The 21,293-nt window shown below is 46.6% G+C and overlaps 14 non-coding genes and 28 pseudogenes across 14 annotated transcripts; all 42 read left to right on the top strand.

The window, feature by feature from the left end:
• Positions 1–5,589: 5,589 nt before the first annotated feature.
• Positions 5,590–5,708, top strand: LOC136732442 (5S ribosomal RNA). Its single transcript, XR_010809934.1, has one exon. It is a non-coding gene; the product is annotated as a 5S ribosomal RNA (ribosomal RNA).
• A 224-nt stretch (positions 5,709–5,932) lies between these two features.
• On the top strand, positions 5,933–6,051 carry LOC136732244 (5S ribosomal RNA). Its single transcript, XR_010809891.1, has one exon. It is a non-coding gene; the product is annotated as a 5S ribosomal RNA (ribosomal RNA).
• A 228-nt stretch (positions 6,052–6,279) lies between these two features.
• LOC136732243 (5S ribosomal RNA) lies at positions 6,280–6,398 on the top strand. Its single transcript, XR_010809890.1, has one exon. It is a non-coding gene; the product is annotated as a 5S ribosomal RNA (ribosomal RNA).
• Positions 6,399–6,610: 212 nt separating this feature from the next.
• On the top strand, positions 6,611–6,729 carry LOC136732327 (uncharacterized; annotated as a pseudogene).
• A 215-nt stretch (positions 6,730–6,944) lies between these two features.
• On the top strand, positions 6,945–7,063 carry LOC136732097 (uncharacterized; annotated as a pseudogene).
• Positions 7,064–7,283: 220 nt separating this feature from the next.
• On the top strand, positions 7,284–7,401 carry LOC136732460 (uncharacterized; annotated as a pseudogene).
• A 216-nt stretch (positions 7,402–7,617) lies between these two features.
• On the top strand, positions 7,618–7,736 carry LOC136732135 (uncharacterized; annotated as a pseudogene).
• A 219-nt stretch (positions 7,737–7,955) lies between these two features.
• Positions 7,956–8,074, top strand: LOC136732184 (5S ribosomal RNA). Its single transcript, XR_010809821.1, has one exon. It is a non-coding gene; the product is annotated as a 5S ribosomal RNA (ribosomal RNA).
• Positions 8,075–8,289: 215 nt separating this feature from the next.
• On the top strand, positions 8,290–8,408 carry LOC136732377 (5S ribosomal RNA). The gene has a single exon (XR_010809928.1). It is a non-coding gene; the product is annotated as a 5S ribosomal RNA (ribosomal RNA).
• A 215-nt stretch (positions 8,409–8,623) lies between these two features.
• On the top strand, positions 8,624–8,742 carry LOC136732619 (uncharacterized; annotated as a pseudogene).
• Positions 8,743–8,957: 215 nt separating this feature from the next.
• On the top strand, positions 8,958–9,076 carry LOC136732318 (uncharacterized; annotated as a pseudogene).
• A 229-nt stretch (positions 9,077–9,305) lies between these two features.
• Positions 9,306–9,424, top strand: LOC136732354 (uncharacterized; annotated as a pseudogene).
• Positions 9,425–9,963: 539 nt separating this feature from the next.
• Positions 9,964–10,082, top strand: LOC136732551 (uncharacterized; annotated as a pseudogene).
• Positions 10,083–10,291: 209 nt separating this feature from the next.
• On the top strand, positions 10,292–10,410 carry LOC136732191 (5S ribosomal RNA). The gene has a single exon (XR_010809830.1). It is a non-coding gene; the product is annotated as a 5S ribosomal RNA (ribosomal RNA).
• Positions 10,411–10,629: 219 nt separating this feature from the next.
• On the top strand, positions 10,630–10,748 carry LOC136732642 (uncharacterized; annotated as a pseudogene).
• Positions 10,749–10,969: 221 nt separating this feature from the next.
• On the top strand, positions 10,970–11,088 carry LOC136732300 (uncharacterized; annotated as a pseudogene).
• Positions 11,089–11,308: 220 nt separating this feature from the next.
• LOC136732108 (uncharacterized) lies at positions 11,309–11,437 on the top strand (annotated as a pseudogene).
• Positions 11,438–11,647: 210 nt separating this feature from the next.
• LOC136732240 (5S ribosomal RNA) lies at positions 11,648–11,766 on the top strand. Its single transcript, XR_010809887.1, has one exon. It is a non-coding gene; the product is annotated as a 5S ribosomal RNA (ribosomal RNA).
• A 216-nt stretch (positions 11,767–11,982) lies between these two features.
• Positions 11,983–12,101, top strand: LOC136732473 (uncharacterized; annotated as a pseudogene).
• Positions 12,102–12,310: 209 nt separating this feature from the next.
• On the top strand, positions 12,311–12,429 carry LOC136732374 (uncharacterized; annotated as a pseudogene).
• Positions 12,430–12,644: 215 nt separating this feature from the next.
• LOC136732121 (uncharacterized) lies at positions 12,645–12,763 on the top strand (annotated as a pseudogene).
• A 221-nt stretch (positions 12,764–12,984) lies between these two features.
• Positions 12,985–13,103, top strand: LOC136732299 (uncharacterized; annotated as a pseudogene).
• Positions 13,104–13,323: 220 nt separating this feature from the next.
• On the top strand, positions 13,324–13,442 carry LOC136732349 (uncharacterized; annotated as a pseudogene).
• A 217-nt stretch (positions 13,443–13,659) lies between these two features.
• LOC136732564 (uncharacterized) lies at positions 13,660–13,777 on the top strand (annotated as a pseudogene).
• Positions 13,778–13,984: 207 nt separating this feature from the next.
• On the top strand, positions 13,985–14,103 carry LOC136732293 (uncharacterized; annotated as a pseudogene).
• Positions 14,104–14,327: 224 nt separating this feature from the next.
• Positions 14,328–14,446, top strand: LOC136732474 (uncharacterized; annotated as a pseudogene).
• A 557-nt stretch (positions 14,447–15,003) lies between these two features.
• On the top strand, positions 15,004–15,121 carry LOC136732480 (uncharacterized; annotated as a pseudogene).
• A 554-nt stretch (positions 15,122–15,675) lies between these two features.
• LOC136732213 (5S ribosomal RNA) lies at positions 15,676–15,794 on the top strand. The gene has a single exon (XR_010809856.1). It is a non-coding gene; the product is annotated as a 5S ribosomal RNA (ribosomal RNA).
• A 210-nt stretch (positions 15,795–16,004) lies between these two features.
• Positions 16,005–16,123, top strand: LOC136732363 (uncharacterized; annotated as a pseudogene).
• A 216-nt stretch (positions 16,124–16,339) lies between these two features.
• On the top strand, positions 16,340–16,458 carry LOC136732544 (uncharacterized; annotated as a pseudogene).
• A 210-nt stretch (positions 16,459–16,668) lies between these two features.
• LOC136732595 (uncharacterized) lies at positions 16,669–16,787 on the top strand (annotated as a pseudogene).
• Positions 16,788–17,005: 218 nt separating this feature from the next.
• On the top strand, positions 17,006–17,124 carry LOC136732446 (uncharacterized; annotated as a pseudogene).
• Positions 17,125–17,685: 561 nt separating this feature from the next.
• Positions 17,686–17,804, top strand: LOC136732228 (5S ribosomal RNA). Its single transcript, XR_010809874.1, has one exon. It is a non-coding gene; the product is annotated as a 5S ribosomal RNA (ribosomal RNA).
• A 548-nt stretch (positions 17,805–18,352) lies between these two features.
• On the top strand, positions 18,353–18,471 carry LOC136732160 (5S ribosomal RNA). The gene has a single exon (XR_010809797.1). It is a non-coding gene; the product is annotated as a 5S ribosomal RNA (ribosomal RNA).
• Positions 18,472–18,696: 225 nt separating this feature from the next.
• LOC136732217 (5S ribosomal RNA) lies at positions 18,697–18,815 on the top strand. The gene has a single exon (XR_010809861.1). It is a non-coding gene; the product is annotated as a 5S ribosomal RNA (ribosomal RNA).
• Positions 18,816–19,040: 225 nt separating this feature from the next.
• LOC136732582 (uncharacterized) lies at positions 19,041–19,159 on the top strand (annotated as a pseudogene).
• Positions 19,160–19,380: 221 nt separating this feature from the next.
• LOC136732340 (uncharacterized) lies at positions 19,381–19,499 on the top strand (annotated as a pseudogene).
• A 210-nt stretch (positions 19,500–19,709) lies between these two features.
• LOC136732314 (uncharacterized) lies at positions 19,710–19,828 on the top strand (annotated as a pseudogene).
• Positions 19,829–20,036: 208 nt separating this feature from the next.
• LOC136732209 (5S ribosomal RNA) lies at positions 20,037–20,155 on the top strand. The gene has a single exon (XR_010809851.1). It is a non-coding gene; the product is annotated as a 5S ribosomal RNA (ribosomal RNA).
• A 210-nt stretch (positions 20,156–20,365) lies between these two features.
• On the top strand, positions 20,366–20,484 carry LOC136732445 (uncharacterized; annotated as a pseudogene).
• Positions 20,485–20,703: 219 nt separating this feature from the next.
• LOC136732159 (5S ribosomal RNA) lies at positions 20,704–20,822 on the top strand. Its single transcript, XR_010809796.1, has one exon. It is a non-coding gene; the product is annotated as a 5S ribosomal RNA (ribosomal RNA).
• Positions 20,823–21,047: 225 nt separating this feature from the next.
• LOC136732274 (5S ribosomal RNA) lies at positions 21,048–21,166 on the top strand. The gene has a single exon (XR_010809918.1). It is a non-coding gene; the product is annotated as a 5S ribosomal RNA (ribosomal RNA).
• The last annotated feature ends 127 nt before the right edge of the window (positions 21,167–21,293 follow it).

The following is a 21,293-nucleotide window of genomic DNA, read 5'->3' as shown; positions in this document are numbered from 1 at the left end:
TCAGGACACTGTGCTTGGTAAGGAAGGCCAGTATCTGGGCGTTCATGATACTGCAGAACACCTTCCCCAGGTTACTGCTCACACAGCTGCCCCAGTAGTTATTGGGGTCTAATTTGTCTCCACTTTTAAAAATCGGGGTGATCAATCCTTGATTCCCGACCTCAGGGAAACACCCGGCTCTCAGCACCAGGTTAAAGAGTTTGAGCAGAGCCTCCTGCAGCTGCGGGCTGCTGTGCTTCAGCATCTCAGGGCTTATGCTGTCGGGGCCGCTGGCTTTCCTGGGTTTGAAGATTTTGAGTTGATGTTTTAGTTCCTGTATTGTAAATGGGTTATCTAAGGGATTTTGGTTATTCTTAATGATTTCTTCCAATTTATTTAGGTTTTTTAATATTTTAACCTGTTCTGGCTTTGGATTGTTTTCAACATTTTGGTAAAATTTTTCAAAGTGTGTTTTCCAGATTTCTCCATTTTGAATTGGTATTTCATTTTTTGTTTTTGGGGTATTTATTCTGCCCATATAGTGGTCTTTTTTCTTACTGAGGAGTTGCTTGTAGTGCCGCAGGGCCTGGCAGTAGCTGAGGCGAGCCTCCTGGTTGTCGGGCTCTCTGTGTTTAGTGTTGGAGAGATGTCTCAGGTGTTTCCTAGAAGTTTCACACTCCTGGTCACACCACTGTTCTTTTTTTCTTTTAGACGATTTCATATTTTGGTTTTTAATTGTTTTAATGTTTGATTTTAAAGCCAGTCTCTCAAATATTTCATTCAGTGTTTTGGTGGCTGAGTTTATTCCGTTTTGGTTTATTTGATAGTGTGAGGATTGATATCTGTCTAACATGTTTTCAATCTCATCACTATTCAGGGCTCTTGTGTAGTTCTCTGTGCTGGGCTCTGACCATCTCTAACTGGGTGGCAGGGAGACCAGTTTTGTGGGAAGTTTGGCTCTGACTTGTGGCTGCGCTGATCTTTTTAGGTAAAGTGTTATTTGGCTGTGGTCTGATAGTGGAGATTGTTGTCTGACTATAAACGCATTGTTGGCTTGTGGGTCCAGGTCAGTTATGGCGTAGTCCACCACACTGCTGCCCAGAGCCGAGCAGTATGTGAATCTCCCCAGAGAGTACCCCCTGGTCCTGCCATTGATGATATATAGACCCAGGCTTTTACATAGGCGCACTACCTGCTTCCTGCTCTTGTTTACCACGCTGTCGTGGCTGTGTCAGTGTGGAGGTGTGTGTGTGGCACAGCGGGGAGTCTCCGAACAGGTGTGTGTTCCCCTCTGTATTGATGTAGTCCATCTCTCTGCCAGTCCTGGCATTGAGATCGCCACACAGCAGTACAGAGCCCAGGGTCTGGAAGTGGCAGATTTCGTTTTGAAGCTCATGAAAGCCTTCCTCATTATAGTAGGGGGAGTCTGCGGGTGGCATATAAATTGCACATAGGTATATATCTGTGTTATTTTGTAGGGTGTCTTTTCTGATTTTCATCCACAGGTGTGTGTCTCCTCTCTGTACTGGGCATAGGGCTGCTCGGAGCTCCTCCCTGTACCACACGATAATCCCCCACGAGGCCCTGCCACACCTGACTTTGGGTTTTTTATAGGAGGGCACAATCAGCTCCCTGTATCCATTGTATCCATCCAGTGTATAGACATATCTGCACAGCACCAAGTCTCTACAAGAATGAAAACATCTGAACTATTTACAGTGTTGATCAGTTCAGGGCCTGTGCTCTTCATTCCAAAAGTTGAGGAGCGTAAACCCTGCATATTCCAACTGCTTATTTTAAAGGACATGTTAATATATTTTATTATACTTGTCTCTTCTACATAAGAAAGTTTAATTTGTGGTCTACAACTGATATTATATTACTATTAATAATTATATATGGATATACATAATAATCACTCAAAGATTTTATCTTTGCATCAAAATATCAGAATAATTAAATCACATTTTTTCTTACTCTCCATCTCCACAACCATATATATGTGTGTTGAGGCTCAGTTAACTCAGCAGTGTGGTACAGATGACACTGAGGAGTTGCCTTATCTGGGCCAGCTGGGCAGCATCGGGCCTCCAGGCTCTGGAAGCCGCTGCTGCGTGGCTGTGTGGCTGTGCTGGTCCCCGGCTGTCCGCTCTGCTGTGCTGGACGGGCCCTCTGGGGATGGGGGGGTGGGGAATGGGGCCGCGGGGTCTCAGGGGCTGGGGCTGGGGTGGAGCCGGTGGCTGGGGATGTGGCCGGGGGCTGGGGGGTTTGCTCCTGGTCTCGAGGTGGGGGTGTGTGGGGTTTCGGCCCAGGGTTGTGTCCTTGAGGACCTTTGAGATGATCCTCACACCCGTCTTGTTGAGGTGGACGTGGTCATACAGGTGATGTGGCTGGATGTCTCAGTGGTGTGCCAGGTGGACGTTGGGGAGGAGGGCACATCTTCGGGACACTTCTGCGTTGATGGCCTGGATGATGTGCAGGGGCACGTCTGTGCGGGGCAGCAGTGTGGAGATGGAAATTTTGGCAGTTGGGAATTCCTCTGTGGCTTTCGTTGCTACCTGTCTCAGGGCTGAGGCCACATCGCCCCTGCGGGCACTCAGGTCGTTAGTGCCGGTGTGGATGAGGATGTGTTTGACTTGGCAAAGCCTCCTCTTGGAGAGCAGCTCCAGGGCTCTCTGTGCTGTGGAGCACCAAAGCTTTTTCACTTTTCGGCCAGGGAAGAGTCGCCTCTCAACCAGGAACTTCCCATTGGATTCGCTCAGAATGACCACCTCTGCGTTGACCTGCTACTCCGGGTTTGCGTCGGGAGTGGTGGGGGCAGCGGGTGTGTTTTGGGGGAGTGGCGTTTCAGGGGGTTGTGTATTAGTGGCAGGTCTGGTGATAGTGGGTGTGTCAGGAGTGGTGGGGAGTGTGGGTGGATCAGTGGGTGCGTCAGGGGTTGGAGGTGTTGTGGGGTCAGTGCAGTGCAGTCTCTGTGCTCCAGTGATGTGTAGCTCCTCTCTTAGCTCCTCCAGCTGGCTCTGCAGGCTCCTTAGCTGGCTGTGCTGGGGTGTCCTGGTCAGCTCCTCCCTCGCTCTGCGCAGCTCCGTCCTCAGGGTTTGGCTCTGCTCCTCCAGGTCTCTCACTGCTGCTCTCAGCTCATGGATCTCAGCCTTGTGCTGCATCTTTAGTCTGTGCATCTCATCCCGGAGCTGATCGCACAAGGAGGTCTGGGCCAGGGTGCTCAAGGTCTGCTCCCTGAACTCCGCAAACTCCAGCTCCAGCACTGATAGGCATTCCTTTAGTGTTTTAATGTTGCTGGAGAGTTTTGGGGAGACAGGGGGGCAGTCTATGGGAGATGGGGCACTGTCTGGCTCCGTGTGGCTGGGGGCAGACTGCAGGGTGGCCGGCTCTGGCTCTTGTTTCTCTACCTCAGTCTGCTGCTTTGAGGTGTGGAAGCCGAGAGCTAATTGGTCCAGGCTGCTCTCGCTGCCCTGCACCATGATGGTCCCGTTGTGGTATACATTAAAAGTGAGCATCACACTGTCTGTGTCTTTCTCTACCAGCACTGAGATCTGCCTGCCTCTGCTAATGCCCCTCTTGTTGTTATTGGGGTATGTCTGGCACAGGGTTTTGTGAAAGGCGGTGTAGAACAGTAGATTGTTCTTGACCCTGTTTTCTCCTTTACCGGTGTAGTCTAGGATGAGGGTCTCAGGAGATGCTCTCATCACAGCTTGTTTGTAGTCCTTCTTAGCCTGTGCAGAGCGAATGTCTTCATGGTATCGGATTTCAAAAGGCAGCTCTGCAGTCAGACTGCTGTTCAATAGATTTCTATCAGTCTCAGTGGCAGTTGGGCTCTCTCCTACTGTCACTCTATTCAAATCGGAGCTCTGCATTTTCATTGGCTGAGTCAACTACTGAGAATGCTTATTTATTTTATTAATACATATTTTTTTGTTTAATTATTTGACTCTTACCTCCAATTCTTGTCTTCAGCTTTTCTTTTCTGACTTTTCTTCCTGAACTGTCTCTCTGCTTTCTTCTTTTTGTGTTTCTCTTAAAATTATTATTTTTTGAATACTTTTTCTTCTGAATTTCTATTCCATGTCTTCTGTGTATGTTTATAGTGCTATATATTCATTTGTAAATGACAAATTAAATCCGCTTATGTATAAAAACAAATGTTTTTTAGGAGCTCATATTCCTCCCTCTCTCTCTCTCTCTCTCTCTCTCTCTCTCAATTAATTTCATTTGTATTGTCAAAGCAATTGGACATACATACACATACATACATATACGCTCACCTAAAGGATTATTAGGAACACCTGTTCAATTTCTCATTAATGCAATTATCTAATCAACCAATCACATGGCAGTTGCTTCAATGCATTTAGGGGTGTGGTCCTGGTCAAGACAATCTCCTGAACTCCAAACTGAATGTCTGAATGGGAATGAAAGGTGATTTAAGCAATTTTGAGCGTGGCATGGTTGTTGGTGCCAGACGGGCCGGTCTGAGTATTTCACAATCTGCTCAGTTACTGGGATTTTCACGCACAACCATTTCTAGGGTTTACAAAGAATGGTGTGAAAAGGGAAAAACATCCAGTATGCGGCAGTCCTGTGGGCGAAAATGCCTTGTTGATGCTAGAGCTCAGAGGAGAATGGGCCGACTCGATTCAAGCTGATAGAAGAGCAACTTTGACTGAAATAACCACTCGCTACAACCGAGGTATGCAGCAAAGCATTTGTGATGCCACAACACGTACAACCTTGAGGCGGATGGGCTACAACAGCAGAAGACCCCACTGGGTACCACTCATCTCCACTACAAATAGGAAAAAGAGGTGAGACATTCAGATGGTAGAGTCAGAATTTGGCGTAAACAGAATGAGAACATGGATCCATCATGTCTTGTTACCACTGTGCAGGCTGGTGGTGGTGGTGTAATGGTGTGGGGGATGTCTTCTTGGCACACTTTAGGCCCCTTAGTGCCAATTGGGCATCGTTTAAATGCTACGGCCTACCTGAGCATTGTTTCTGACCACGTCCATCCCTTTTTGACCACCATGTACCCATCCTCTGATGGCTACTTCCAGCAGGATAATGCACCATGTCACAAAGGTGGAATCATTTCAAATTGGTTTCTTGAACATGAAAATGAGTTCACTGTACTAAACTGGCCCCCACAGTCACCAGATCTCAACCCAATAGAGCATCTTTGGGATGTGGTGGAACGGGAGCTTCGTGCCCTGGATGTGCATCCCACAAATCTCCATCAACTGCAAGATGCTATCCTATCAATATGGGCCAACATTTCTAAAGAATGCTTTCAGCACCTTGTTGAATCAATGCCACGTAGAATTAAAGCAGTTCTGAAGGCGAAAGGGGGTAAAACACAGTATTAGTATGGTGTTCCTAATAATCCTTTAGGTGAGTTCATCGTAGCTCTTAATACTCTCTTTCTGTCTGGAGGAGATATAATTGAAGTATTGTACACGTACCCGGCTACTTTCAACACCCATTGCTGCACTGATATTTTTCCCTCCATTTTTCTTTATCCATTTTTTTTTTGCTGGAAGTTCCGTCAATACCCGTCAGCCTTTAAGAGACATCATGCAGCCAGGGCTCTTGGCTTGCGGCCACACCGTCCTGAACGCGCCCGATCTCGTCTGATCTCGGAAGCTAAACGGGGCAGGGCCTGGTCAGTACTTTGATGGGAGACCTCCTAGAAATACCAGGTGCTGCAAGCTTTTTCGTCTCCTGGGTAACTTCATCATAGCTCTTAGTACTCTCTTTCAGTCTGGAGGAGATATTATTGAAGAATTCTACACGTACCCGGCTACTTTCAACACCCTTTGCTGCACTGATATTTTTCCCTCCATTTTTCTTTTTTCTTTTTTCTTTTTTATTTTTTGCTGGAAGTACCGTCAATACCCGCCAAATTTTAAGAGACATCATGCAGCCAGGCCTCTCGGCTTGTGGCCACACTGTCCTGAATGCGCCCGATCTCGTCTGATCTCGGAAGCTAAACGGGGCAGGGCCTGGTCAGTACTTTGATGGGAGACCTCCTAGAAATACCAGGTGCTGCAAGCTTTTTCGTCTCCTGGGTAACTTCATCGTAGCTCTTAATACTCTCTTTCTGTCTGAAGGAGATATAATTGAAGTATTGTACACGTACCCAGCTACTGTCAACACCCTTTGCTGCACTGATATTATTCCATCCATTTTTTTTTTTTTTTTTTTTTTTTTTTTTTTTTTTTTTCTGGAAGTACCGTCAATACCCGCCAACCTTTAAGAGACATCATGCAGCCAGGCCTCTCGGCTTGTGGCCACACTGTCCTGAATGCGCCCGATCTCGTCTGATCTCGGAAGCTAAACGGGGCAGGGCCTGGTCAGTACTTTGATGGGAGACCTCCTAGAAATACCAGGTGCTGCAAGCTTTTTACGTCTCCTGGGTAACTTCATCGTAGCTCTTAATACTCTCTTTCAGTCTGCAGGAGATATAATTGAAGAATTGTACATGTACCCGGCTACTTTCAACACCCTTTGCTGCACTGATATTTTTCCATCCATTTTTCTTTTTTTTTTTTTTGCTGGAAGTTCCGTCAATACCCGCCAACCTTTAAGAGACATCATGCAGCCAGACATCTCGGCTTGCGGCCACACCGTCCTGAACGCGCCCGATCTCGTCAGATCTCGGAAGCTAAACGGGGCAGGACCTGGTCAGTACTTGAATGTGAGACCTCCTGGAAATACCTGGTGCTGCAAGCTTTTACGTCTCCTGGGTAACTTTATCGTAGCTCTTAATACTCTCTATCTGTCTGGAGGAGACATAATTGAAGGATTGTACACGTACCCGGCTACCTTCAACACGCTTTGCTGCACTGATATTTTTCCCTCCATTTTTCTTTTTTCTTTTGTTTTTTGCTGGAAGTTCCATCAATACCCTCCAGCCTTTAAGAGACATCATGCAGCCAGGCTTCTTGGCTTGAGGCCACACCGTCCTGAAGACGCAAGATCTCGTCAGATCTCGGAAGAAAAACTGGGCAGGGCCTGGTCAGAAATTGGATGGGTGACCTCCTGGAAATACCAGGTGCTGCAAGCCTTTTACATCTCCTGGGTAACTTCAGCGTAGCTCTTAATACTCTCATTCAGTCTGGAGGAGACATAATTGAAGTATTGTACACGTACCCGGCTACTTTCAACAGCCTTTGCTGCACTGATATTTTTCCCTCCATTTTCCATTTTTTTTTTTTTTTTTTTTTGCTGGAAGTTCCGTCAATACCCGCCAGCCTTTAAGAGACATCATGCAGCCAGGCCTCTTGGCTTGCGGCCACACCGTCCTGAACGCGCCCGATCTCGTCAGATCTCGGAAGCTAATGGGGCAGGGCCTGGTCAGTACTTGGATGGGTGAGCTCCTGAAAATGCCAGGTGCTGCAAGCTTTTTACGTCTCCTGGGTAACTTCATCATAGCTCTTAATACTCTCTTTCAGTCTGTAGGAGATATTATTGAAGAATTGTACACGTACCCGGCTACTTTCAAAACCCTTTGCTGCACTGATATTTTTCCCTCCATTTTTCTTTATTCTTTTTTTTTTTGCTGGAAGTTCCGTCAATACCCGCCAGCCTTAAAGAGACATCATGCAGCCGGGCCTCTCGGCTTTCGGCCACACCGTCCTGAACGCGCATGATATCGTCAGATCTCGGAAGCTAAACGGGGCAGGACCTGTTCAGTACTTGAATGTGAGACCTCCTGGAAATACCAGGTGCTGCAAGCTTTTACGTCTCCTGGGTAACTTTATCGTAGCTCTTAATACTCTCTTTCAGTCTGCAGGAGATATAATTGAAGAATTGTACACGTACCCGGCTACTTTCAACACCCTTTCCTGCACTGATATTTTTCCCTCCATTTTTCTATTTTTTTTTTTTTTTTTTTTGCTGGAAGTTCCGTCAATACCCGCCAACCTTTAAGAGACATCATGCAGCCTGGCCTTTCGGCTTGTGGCCACACCGTCCTGAATGCGCCCGATCTCGTCAGATCTCGGAAGCTAAACGGGGCAGGACCTGGTCAGTACTTGGGTGGGAGACCTCCTGGAAATACCTGGTGCTGCAAGCTTTTATGTCTCCTGGGTAACTTTATCGTAGCTCTTAATACTCTCTATCTGTCTGGAGGAGATATAATTGAAGTATTGTACACATACCCAGCTACTGTCAACACTATTTGCTGCACTGATATTTTTCCATCCATTTTTCTTTTTTTTTTTTTTTTTTGCTGGCAGTTCCGTCAATACCCGCCAGCCTTTAAGAGACATCATGCAGCCAGGCGTCTCGGCTTGCGGCCACACCATCCTGAACGCGCCCGATCTCGTCAGATCTCGGAAGCTAAACGGGGCAGGGCCTGGTCAGTACTTGGATGGGAGACCTCCTGGAAATACCAGGTGCTGCAAGCTTTTTACGTCTGCTGGGTAAGTTTATCGTAGCTCTTAATACTCTCTTTCTGTCTGGAGGAGATATAATTGAAGTAATGTACACGTACCCGGCTACTTTCAACACCCATTGCTGCACTGATATTTTTCCCTCCATTTTTCTTTTTTTTTTTTTTATTGCTGGAAGTTCCGTCAATACCTGCCAACCATTAAGACACATCATGCAGCCAGGCCTCTCGGCTTGCGGCCACACCGCCCTGAACACCCCCAATCTCGTCAGACCTCGGAAGCTGAACGGGGCAGGGCCTGTTCAGTACTTGCATGGGAGACCTGCTGGAAATAAAAGGTGCTGCAAGCATCTTACGTCTCCTGAGTAACTTCACCGTAGCTCTTAATACTCTCTTTCTGTCTGGAAGAGATATAATTGAAGAATTGTACACGTACCCGGCTACTTTCAACACCCTTTGCTGCACTGATATTTTTCCCTCCATTTTTCTTTTTTCTTTTTTTTTTGCTGGAAGTTCCGTCAATATCCGCCAGCCTTTAAGAGACATCATGCAGCCAGGCCTCTCGGCTTGCGGCCACACCATCCTGAACGCGCCCGATCTCGTCAGATCTCGGAAGCTAAACGGGGCAGGACCTGGTCAGTACTTGAATGTGAGACCTCCTGGAAATACCTGGTGCTGCAAGCTTTTACGTCTCCTGGGTAACTTTATCGTAGCTCTTAATACTCTCTATCTGTCTGGAGGAGACATAATTGAAGTATTTTACACGTACCCAGCTACTGTCAACACCCTTTGCTGCACTGATATTTTTCCATCCATTTTTCTTTTTTTTTTTTTTTTTTTTTTTTTTTTTTTTGCAGGAAGTTCCGTCAATACCCGCCAACCTTTAAGAGACATCATGCAGCCAGGCCACTCGGCTTGTGGCCACACCGTCCTGAATGCGCCCGATCTCGTAAGATCTCGGAAGCTAAACGGGGCAGGGCCTGGTCAGTACTTGGATGGCTGACCTCCTAGAAATAACAGGTGCTGCAAGCTTTTTACGTCTCCTGGGTAACTTCATCGTAGCTCTTAATACTCTCTTTCTGTCTCCAGGAGATATAATTGAAGAATTGTACACGTACCCGGCTACTTTCAACACCCTTTGCTGCACTGGTATATTTCCCTCTATTTTTCTTTTTTTTTTTTTGCTGGCAGTTCCGTCAATACCCGCCAGCCTTTAAGAGACATCATGCAGCCAGGCATCTTGGCTTGCGGCCACACCATCCTGAACGTGGCCGATCTCGTCAGATCTCGGAAGCTAAACGGGGCAGGACCTGGTCAGTACATGAAAGTGAGACCTCCTGGATTTACCTAGTGCTGCAAGCTTTTACGTCTCCTGGGTAACTTTATCGTAGCTCTTAATACTCTCTTTCTGTCTGGAGAAGATATAATTGAAGAATTGTACACGTACCCGTCTACTTTCAACAGCCTTTGCTGCACTGGTATTTTTCCCTCTATTTTTCTTTTTTTGTTTTGCTGGCAGTTCCGTCAATACCCGCCAGCCTTTAAGAGACATCATGCAGCCAGGCATCTCGGCTTGCGGCCACACCATCCTGAACGCGCCCGATCTCGTCAGATCTCGGAAGCTAAACGGGGCAGGACCTGGTCAGTACATGAATGTGAGACCTCCAGGAAATACCTTGTGCTGCAAGCTTTTACGTCTCCTGGGTAACTTTATCGTAGCTCTTAATACTCTCTATCTGTCTGGAGGAGATTTAATTGAAGTATTGTACACGTACCCAGCTACTGTCAACACCCTTTGCTGCACTGATATTTTTCCATCCATTTTTTTTTTTTTTTTTTGCTGGAAGTTCCGTCAATACCCGCCAACCTTTAAGAGACATCATGCAGCCAGGCCTTTCGGCTTGTGGCCACACCGTCCTGAATGCGCCCGATCTCGTTAGATCTCGGAAGCTAAACGGGGCAGGGCCTGGTCAGTACTTGGATGGGAGACCTCCTAGAAATACCAGGTGCTGCAAGCTTTTTACGTCTCCTGGGTAACTTCATCGTAGCTCTTAATACTCTCTTTCTGTCTCCAGGAGATATAATTGAAGAATTGTACACGTACCCGGCTACTTTCAACAGCCTTTCCTGCACTGATATTTTTCCCTCCATTTTTCTATTTTTTTTTTTTTTTTTTTGCTGGAAATTCCGTGAATACCCGCCAGCCTTTAAGAGACATCATGCAGCCAGGCATCTCGGCTTGCGGCCACACCGTCCTGAAGACGCAAGATCTCGTCAGATCTCGGAAGAAAAACTGGGCAGGGCCTGGTCAGTAATTGGATGGGTGACCTCCTGGAAATACCAGGTGCTGAATGCTTTTTACATCTCCTGGGTAACTTCATCGTAGCTCTTAATACTCTCATTCAGTCTGGAGGAGATATAATTGAAGAATTGTACATGTACCCGGCTACATTCAACACCCTGTCCTGCACTGATATTTTTCCCTCCATTTTTCTATTTATTTATTTTTTATTTTTTGCTGGAAGTTCCATCAATACCCGCCAGCCTTTAAGAGACATCATGCAGCCCGGCCTCTTGGCTTGCGGCCACACCGTCCTGAACACGTCCGATCTCATCAGATCTCGGAAGCTAAACGGGGCAGGGCCTCGTCAGTACTTGGATGGGAGACCTCCTGGAAATACCTGGTGCTGCAAGCCTTTTACGTCTCCTGGGAAACTTCATCGTAGCTCTTAATACTCTCTATCTGTCTGGAGGAGATATAATTGAAGTATTGTACACGTACCCGGCTACTTTCAACACCCTTTCCTGCACTGATATTTTTCCCTCCATTTTTCTTTTTTTTTTTTTTTTTTTTTTGCTGGAAATTCCGTCAATACCCGCCAGCCTTTAAGAGACATCATGCAGCCAGATATCTCGGCTTGCGGCCACACCGTCCTGAACGCGCCCGATCTTGCCCGATCTTGTCAGATCTCGGAAGCTAAACTGGGCAGGACCTGGTCAGTACTTAAATGTGAGACCTCCTGGAAATACCAGGTGCTGCCAGCTTTTTACGTCTCCTGGGGAACTTCATCGTAGCTCTTAATACTCTCTTTCTGTCTGGAGAAGATATAATTGAAGAATTGTACATGTACCCGGCTACTTTCAACACCCTTTGCTGCTTTGGTATTTTTCCCTCTATTTTTCTTTTTTTTTTTCGCTGGCATTTCCGTCAATACCCGCCAGCCTTTAAGAGACATCATGCAGCCAGGCATCTCGGCTTGCGGCCACACCATCCTGAACGCGCCCGATCTCGTCAGATCTCGGAAGCTAAACGGGGCAGGGCCTGGTCAGTACTTGGATGGGAGACCTCCTAGAATTACCAGGTGCTGCAAGCTTTTTACGTCTCCTGGGTAACTTCATCGTAGCTCTTAATACTCTCTTTCTGTCTCCAGGAGATATAATTGAAGAATTGTACACGTACCCGGCTACTTTCAACACCCTTTCCTGCACTGATATTTTTCCCTCCATTTTTCTTTTTATTTTATTTTTTTGCTGGAAGTTCCGTCAATATCCGCCAGCCTTTAAGAGACATCATGCAGCCAGGCCTCTTGGCTTGTAGTCACACTGTCCTGAACGCGCCCGATCTCATCAGATCTTGGAATTTAAACGGGGCAGGGCCTGGTCAGTACTTGGATGTGTGACCTCCTGGAAATACCAGGTGCTGCAAGCTTTTTACGTCTCCTGGGTAACTTCATCGTAGCTCTTAATACTCTCTTTCTGTCTCCAGGAGATATAATTGAAGAATTGTACACGTACCCGGCTACTTTCAACACCCTTTGCTGCACTGGTATATTTCCCTCTATTTTTCTTTTTTTTTTTGCTGGCATTTCCGTCAATACCCGCCAGCCTTTAAGAGACATCATGCAGCCAGGCATCTCGGCTTGCGGCCACACCGTCCTGAACGCGCCCGATCTCGTCAGATCTCGGAAGATAAACGGGGCAGGACCTGGTCAGTACTTGAATGTGAGACCTCCTGGAAATACCTGGTGCTGCAAGCTTTTACGTCTCCTGGGTAACTTTATCGTAGCTCTTAATACTCTCTATCTGTCTGGAGGAGATATAATTGAAGAATTGTACACGTACCCGGCTACCTTCAACACGCTTTGCTGCACTGATATTTGTCCCTCCATTTTTCTTTTTTCTTTTGTTTTTTGCTGGAAGTTCCATCAATACCCTCCAGCCTTTAAGAGACATCATGCAGCCAGGCCTCTTGGCTTGAGGCCACACCGTCCTGAAGACGCAAGATCTCGTCAGATCTCGGAAGAAAAACTGGGCAGGGCCTGGTCAGTAATTGGATGGGTGACCTCCTGGAAATACCAGGTGCTGAATGCTTTTTACATCTCCTGGGTAACTTCATCGTAGCTCTTAATACTCTCATTCAGTCTGGAGGAGATATAATTGAAGAATTGTACATGTACCCGGCTACTTTCAACACCCTGTCCTGCACTGATATTTTTCCCTCCATTTTTCTATTTATTTATTTTTTATTTTTTGCTGGAAGTTCCGTCAATACCCGCCAGCATTTAAGAGACATCATGCAGCCCGGCCTCTTGGCTTGCGGCCACACCGTCCTGAACACGTCCGATCTCATCAGATCTCGGAAGCTAAACGGGGCAGGGCCTCGTCAGTACTTGGATGGGAGACCTCCTGGAAATACCTGGTGCTGCAAGCCTTTTACGTCTCCTGGGAAACTTCATCGTAGCTCTTAATACTCTCTATCTGTCTGGAGGAGATATAATTGAAGTATTGTACACGTACCCGGCTACTTTCAACAGCCTTTGCTGCACTGATATTTTTCCCTCCATTTTCCATTTTTTTTTTTTTTTTTTTTTGCTGGAAGTTCCGTCAATACCCGCCAGCCTTTAAGAGACATCAAGCAGCCAGGCTTCTTGGCTTGCGGCCACACCGTCCTGAACGCGCCCGATCTCATCAGATCTCGGAAGCTAAACGGGGCAGGACCTGGTCAGTATTTAAATGTGAGACCTCCTGGAAATACCAGGTGCTGCCAGCTTTTTACGTCTCCTGGGGAACTTCATCGTAGCTCTTAATACTCTCTTTCAGTCTGGAGAAGATATAATTGAAGAATTGTACACGTACCCGGCTACTTTCAACAGCCTTTGCTGCACTGATATTTTTCCTTCAATTTTTCTTTTTTTTTTTTTTTTCTTTGCTGGAAGTTCCGTCAATACCCACCAGCCTAAAGAGACATCATGCAGCCGGCCCTCTTGGCTTTCGGCCACACCGTCCTGAACGCGCACGATCTCGTCAGATCTCTGAAGCTAAACGGGCAGGGCCTGGTCAGTACTTGGATGGGTGACCTCCTGGAAATACCTGGTGCTGCAAGCTTTTTACGTCTCCTGGGTAACTTCATCGTAGCTCTTAATACTCTGTTTCTGTCTGCAGGAGATATAATTGAAGAATTGTACACGTACCCGGCTACTTTCAACACCCTTTCTGCACTGGTATTTCTCCCTCTATTTCTCATTTTTTTTTTCTGGATGTTCCGTCAAAACCCGCCAACCATTAAGAGACATCATGCAGCCCGGCCTCTTGGCTTGCAGCCACACCGTCCTGAACGCCCCCGATCTCATCAGATCTTGGAATTTAAACGGGGCAGGGCCTGGTCAGTACTTGGATGGGTGACCTCCTGGAAATGCCAGGTGCTGCAAGCTTTTTACGTCTCCTGGGTAACTTCATCGTAGCTCTTAATACTCTCTTTCTGTCTGCAGGAGATATAATTGAAGAATTGTACACGTACCCGGCTACTTTCAACACCCTTTCCTGCACTGATATTTTTCTCTCCATTTTTCTATTTTTTTTTTTTTTTTTTTTTTTTGCTGGAAGTTCCATCAATACCCGCCAACCTTTAGGAGACATCATGCAGCCAGGCCTTTCGGCTTGTGGCCACAACGTCCTGAATGCGCCTAATCTCGTCAGATCTCGGAAGCTAAACGGGGCAGGGCCTGGTCAGTACTTGGATGGGAGACCTCCTAGAAATACCAGGTGCTGCAAGCTTTTTACGTCTCCTGGGTAACTTCATCGTAGCTCTTAATACTCTCTTTCTGTCTCCAGGAGATATAATTGAAGAATTGTACACGTACCCGGCTACTTTCAACACCCTTTCCTGCACTGATATTTTTCCCTCCATTTTTCTATTTTTCTTTTTTTTTTTGCTGGCAGTTCCGTCAATACCCGCCAACCTTTAAGAGACATCATGCAGCCAGGCCTCTTGGCTTGAGGCCACACCGTCCTGAAGACGCAAGATCTCGTCAGATATCGGAAGAAAAACTGGGCAGGGCCTGGTCAGTAATTGGATGGGTGACCTCCTGGAAATACCAGGTGCTGAAAGCTTTTTACATCTCCTGGGTAACTTCAGCGTAGCTCTTAATACTCTCATTCAGTCTGGAGGAGATATAATTGAAGAATTGTACATGTACCCGGCTACTTTCAACACCCTGTCCTGCACTGATATTTTTCCCTCCATTTTTCTATTTATTTATTTTTTATTTTTTGCTGGAAGTTCCGTCAATACCCGCCAGCCTTTAAGAGACGTCATGCAGCCAGGCATCTCGGCTTGCGGCCACACCTTCCTGAACGCGCCCGATCTCGTCAGATCTCGGAAGCTAACGGGGCAGGGCCTGGTCAGTACTTGGATGGGAGACCTCCTAGAAATACGAGGTGCTGCAAACTTTTTACGTCTCCTGGGTAACTTCATCATAGCTCTTAATACTCTCTTTCAGTCTGTAGGAGATATTATTGAAGAATTGTACACGTACCCGGCTACTTTCAAAACCCTTTGCTGCACTGATATTTTTCCCTCCATTTTTCTTTTTTCTTTTTTTTTTTGCTGGAAGTTCCGTCAATACCCGCCAGCCTTAAAGAGACATCATGCAGCTGGGCCTCTCGGCTTTCGGCCACACCGTCCTGAATGCGCATGATATCGTCAGATCTCGGAAGCTAAACGGGGCAGGACCTGGTCAGTACTTGAATGTGAGACCTCCTGGAAATACCAGGTTCTGCAAGCTTTTACGTCTCCTGGGTAACTTTATCGTAGCTCTTAATACTCTCTTTCAGTCTGCAGGAGATATAATTGAAGAATTGTACACGTACCCGGCTACTTTCAACACCCTTCCTGCACTGATATTTTTCCCTCCATTTTTCTATTTTTGTTTTTTTTTCTTTTTGCTGGAAGTTCCGTCAATACCCGCCAACCTTTAAGAGACATCATGCAGCCTGGCCTTTCGGCTTGTGGCCACACCGTACTGAATGCACCCGATCTCGTCAGATCTCGGAAGCTAAACGGGGCAGGGCCTGGTCAGTACTTGGATGGGAGACCTCCTAGAAATACCAGGTGCTACAAGCTTTTTACGTCTCCTGGGTAACTTCATCGTAGCTCTTAATACTCTCTTTCTGTCTCCAAGAGATATAATTGAAGAATTGTACACGTACCCGGCTACTTTCAACACCCTTTGCTGCACTGGTATATTTCCCTCTATTTTTCTTTTTTTTTTTTGCTGGCAGTTCCGTCAATACCCGCCAGCCTTTAAGGGACATCATGCAGCCAGGCCTCTGGGCTTGCGGCCACATCGTCCTGAATGCGCCCGATCTCGTCAGATCTCGGAAGCTAAACGGGGCAGGGCCTGGTCAGTAGTTGGATGTGAGACCTCCTAGAAATACCAGGTGCTGCAAGCCTTTTACGTCTCCTGGGTAACTTCATCGTAGCTCTTAATACTCTCTTTCTGTCTGGAGGAGATATAATTGAAGAATTGTACACGTACTAGGCTACTTTCAACACCCTTTGCTGCACTGATATTTTTCCCTCCATTTTTCTTTTTATTTTATTTTTTTGCTGGAAGTTCCGTCAATATCCGCCAGCCTTTAAGAGACATCATGCAGCCAGGCCTCTTGGCTTGTAGTCACACCGTCCTGAACGCGCCCGATCATATCAGATTTCGGAAGCTTAACGGGGCAGGGCCTGGTCAGTACTTGGATGTGTGACCTCCTGGAAATACCAGGTGCTGCAAGCTTTTTACGTCTCCTGGGTAACTTCATCGTAGCTCTTAATACTCTCTTTCTGTCTCCAGGAGATATAATTGAAGAATTGTACACGTACCCGGCTACTTTCAACACCCTTTGCTGCACTGGTATATTTCCCTCTATTTTTCTTTTTTTTTTTTGCTGGCAGTTCCGTCAATACCCGCCAGCCTTTAAGAGACATCATGCAGCCAGGCATCGCGGCTTGCGGCCACACCATCCTGAACTCGCCCGATCTCGTCAGATCTTGGAAGCTAAACGGGGCAGGACCTGGTCGGTACATGAATGTGAGACCTCCTGGAAATACCTGGTGCTGCAAGCTTTTACGTCTCCTGGGTAACTTTATCGTAGCTCTTAATACTCTCTTTCAGTCTGCAGGAGATATAAATGAAGAATTGTACACGTACCCGGCTACTTTCAACACCCTTTCCTGCACTGATATTTTTCCCTCCATTTTTCTATTTTTTTTTTTTTTTTTTTGCTGGAAGTTCCGTCAATACCCGCCAACCTTTAAGAGACATCATGCAGCCAGGCCTTTTGGCTTGTGGCCACACCGTCCTGAATGCGCCCGATCTCGTCAGATCTCGGAAGCTAAATGGGGCACGGCCTGGTCAGTACTTGGATGGGAGACTTCCTAGAAATACCAGGTGCTGCAAGCTTTTTACGTCTCCTGGGTAACTTCATCGTAGCTCTTAATACTCTCTTTCTGTCTCCAGGATATATAATTGAAGAATTGTACACGTACCTGGCTACTTTCAACACCCTTTCCTGCACTGATATTTTTCCCTCCATTTTTCTATTTTTTTTTTTTTTTTTTTGCTGGAAATTCCGTCAATACCCGCCTGCCTTTAAGAGACATCATGCAGCCAGGCATCTCGGTTTGCGGCCACACCATCCTGAACGCGCCCTATCTCGTCAGATCTCGGAAGCTAAACGGGGCAGGACCTGGTCAGTACATGAAAGTGAGACCTCCTGGAAATACCTAGTTCTGCAAGCTTTTACGTCTCCTGGGTAACTTTATCGTAGGTCTTAATACTCTCTCTCTGTCTGGAGGAGATATAATTGAAGTACTGTACACGTATCCAGCTACTGTCAACACCCTTTGCTGCACTGATATTTTTCCATCCATTTTTCTTTTTTCTTTTTTTTTTTTTTTTTTTGCTGGAAGTTCCGTCAATACCCGCCAACCTTTAAGAGACATCATGCAGCCAGGCCTTTCGGCTTGTGGCCACACCGTCCTGAATGCGCCCGATCTCGTCAGATCTCGGAAGCTAAACGGGGCAGGGCCTGGTCAGTACTTGGATGGGAGACCTCCTAGAAATACCAGGAGCTGCAAGCTTTTTACGTCTCCTGGGTAACTTCATCGTAGCTCTTAATACTCTCTATCTGTCTGGAGGAGATATAATTGAAGTACTGTACACGTACCCAGCTACTGTCAACATCCTTTGCTGCACTGATATTTTTCCATCCATTTTTCTTTTTTTTTTTGCTGGCAGTTCCGTCAATAACCGCCAGCCTTAAAGAGACATCATGCAGCTGGGCCTCTTGGCTTTCGGCCACACCGTCCTGAATGCGCATGATATCGTCAGATCTCGGAAGCTAAACGGAGCAGGACCTGGTCAGTACTTGAATGTGAGACCTCCTGGAAATACAAGGTGCTGCAAGCTTTTACGTCTCCTGGGTAACTTTATCGTAGCTCTTAATATTCTCTTTCAGTCTGCAGGAGATATAATTGAAGAATTGTACACGTACCCGGCTACTTTCAACACCCTTTCCTGCAGTGATATTTTTCCCTCCATTTTTCTATTTTTTTTTTTTTTTCTTTTTGCTGGAAGTTCCGTCAATACCCGCCAACCTTTAAGAGACATCATGCAGCCAGGCCTTTCGGCTTGTGGCCACACCGTCCTGAATGCGCCCGATCTCGTCAGATCTCGGAAGCTAAACGGGGCAGGGCCTGGTCAGTACTTGGATGGGAGACCTCCTAGAAATACCAGGTGCTGCAAGCTGTTTACGTCTCCTGGGTAACTTCATCGTAGCTCTTAATACTCTCTCTCTGTCTGGAGGAGATGTAATTGAAGTATTGTACACGTATCCAGCTACTGTCAACACCCTTTGCTGCCCTGATGTTTTTCCATCCATTTTTCTTTTTTCTTTTTTTATATTTTTTTTTTGCTGGAAGTTCCGTCAATACCCGCCAACCTTTAAGAGACATCATGCAGCCAGTCCTTTCGGCTTGTGGCCACACCGTCCTGAATGCGCCTGATCTCGTCAGATCTCGGAAGCTAAACGGGGCAGGGCCTGGTCAGTACTTGGATGGGAGACCTCCTAGAAATACCAGGTGCTGCAAGCTTTTTACGTCTCCTGGGTAACTTCATCGTAGCTCTTAATACTCTCTCTCTGTCTGGAGGAGATATAATTGAAGTATTGTACACGTATCCAGCTACTGTCAACACCCTTTGCTGCACTGATATTTTTCCATCCATTTTTCTTTTTTCTTTTTTTATATTTTTTTTTTGCTGGAAGTTCCGTCAATACCCGCCAACCTTTAAGAGACATCATGCAGCCAGGCATCTCGGCTTGCGGCCACACCATCCTGAAGACGCAAGATCTCGTCAGATCTCGGAAGAAAAACTGGGCAGGGCCTGGTCAGTAATTGGATGGGTGACCTCCTGGAAATACCAGGTGCTGAAAGCTTTTTACATCTCCTGGGTAACTTCAGCGTAGCTCTTAATACTCTCATTCAGTCTGGAGGAGATATAATTGAAGAATTGTACATGTACCCGGATACTTTCAACACCCTGTCCTGCACTGATATTTTTCCCTCCATTTTTCTATTTATTTATTTTTTATTTTTTGCTGGAAGTTCTGTCAATACCCGCCAGCCTTTAAGAGACATCATGCAGCCCGGCCTCTTGGCTTGTGGCCACACCGTCCTGAACACGCCCGATCTCGTCAGATCTCGGAAGCTAAACGGGGCAGGGCCTCGTCAGTACTTGGATGGGTGACCTCCTGGAAATAAAAGGTGCTGCAAGCTTTTTACGTCTCCTGGGTAACTTCATCGTAGCTCTTAATACTCTCTTTCTGTCTCCAGGAGATATAATTGAAGAATTGTACACGTACCCGGCTACTTTCAACACCCTTTGCTGCACTGGTATATTTCCCTCTATTTTTCATTTTTTTTTTTGCTGGCAGTTCCGTCAATACCCGCCAGCCTTTAAGAGACATCATGCAGCCAGGCATCTCGGCTTGCGGCCACACCATCCTGAACGCGCCCGATCTCGTCAGATCTCGGAAGCTAAATGGGGCAGGGCCTGGTCAGTACTTGGATGGGAGACCTCCTAGAAATACGAGGTGCTGCAAGCTTTTATGTCTCCTGGGTAACTTTATCGTAGCTCTTAATACTCTCTATCTGTCTGGAGGAGATATAATTGAAGTACTGTACACGTACCCAGCTACTGTCAACATCCTTTGCTGCACTGATATTTTTCCATCCATTTTTCTTTTTTTTTTTGCTGGCAGTTCCGTCAATACCCGCCAGCCTTTAAGAGACATCATGCAGCCAGGCCTCTTGGCTTGCGGCCACACCGTCCTGAACACGACCGATCTCGTCAGATCTCGGAAGCTAAACGGGACAGGGCCTGGTCAGTACTTGGATGGGAGACCTCCTAGAAATACCAGGTGCTGCAAGCTTTTTACGTCTCCTGGGTAACTTCATCGTAGCTCTTAATACTCTCTTTCTGTCTCCAGGAGATATAATTGAAGAATTGTACACGTACCCGGCTACTTTCAACACCCTTTGCTGCACTGGTATATTTCCCTCTATTTTTCTTTTTTTTTTTTGCTGGCAGTTCCGTCAATACCCGCCAGCCTTTAAGAGACATCATGCAGCCAGGCCTCTTGGCTTGCGGCCACACCGTCCTGAACACGACCGATCTCGTCAGATCTTGGAAGCTAAACGGGGCAGGGCCTCGTCAGTACTTGGATGGGAGACCTCCTGGAAATACCTGGTGCTGCAAGCATTTTACGTCTCCTGGGAAACTTCATCGTAGCTCTTAATACTCTCTATCTGTCTGGAGGAGATATAATTGAAGTATTGTACACGTACCCGGCTACTTTCAACAGCCTTTGCTGCACTGATATTTTTCCCTCCATTTTCCATTTTTTTTTTTTTTTTTTTTGCTGGAAGTTCCGTCAATACCCGCCAGCCTTTAAGAGACATCATGCAGCCAGGCCTTTCGGCTTGTGGCCACACCGTCCTGAATGCGCCCGATCTCGTCAGATCTCGGAAGCTAAACGGGGCAGGGCCTGGTCAGTACTTGGATGGGAGACCTCCTAGAAATACCAGGTGCTGCAAGCTTTTTACGTCTCCTGGGTAACTTCATCGTAGCTCTTAATACTCTCTCTCTGTCTGGAGGAGATATAATTGAAGTATTGTACACGTATCCAGCTACTGTCAACACCCTTTGCTGCCCTGATATTTTTCCATCCATTTTTCTTTTTTCTTTTTTTATATTTTTTTTTTGCTGGAAGTTCCGTCAATACCCGCCAACCTTTAAGAGACATCATGCAGCCAGTCCTTTCGGCTTGTGGCCACACCGTCCTGAATGCGCCTGATCTCGTCAGATCTCGGAAGCTAAACGGGGCAGGACCTGGTCAGTACTTGGATGGGAGACCTCCTAGAAATACCAGGTGCTGCAAGCTTTTTACGTCTCCTGGGTAACTTCATCGTAGCTCTTAATACTCTCTCTCTGTCTGGAGGAGATATAATTGAAGTATTGTACACGTATCCAGCTACTGTCAACACCCTTTGCTGCACTGATATTTTTCC

This window comes from Amia ocellicauda, unplaced genomic scaffold (genome assembly GCF_036373705.1).
Source record: "Amia ocellicauda isolate fAmiCal2 unplaced genomic scaffold, fAmiCal2.hap1 HAP1_SCAFFOLD_34, whole genome shotgun sequence".
Lineage (NCBI taxonomy): Eukaryota > Metazoa > Chordata > Actinopteri > Amiiformes > Amiidae > Amia > Amia ocellicauda.
This window is presented reverse-complemented; position numbering and strand designations above follow the sequence as displayed.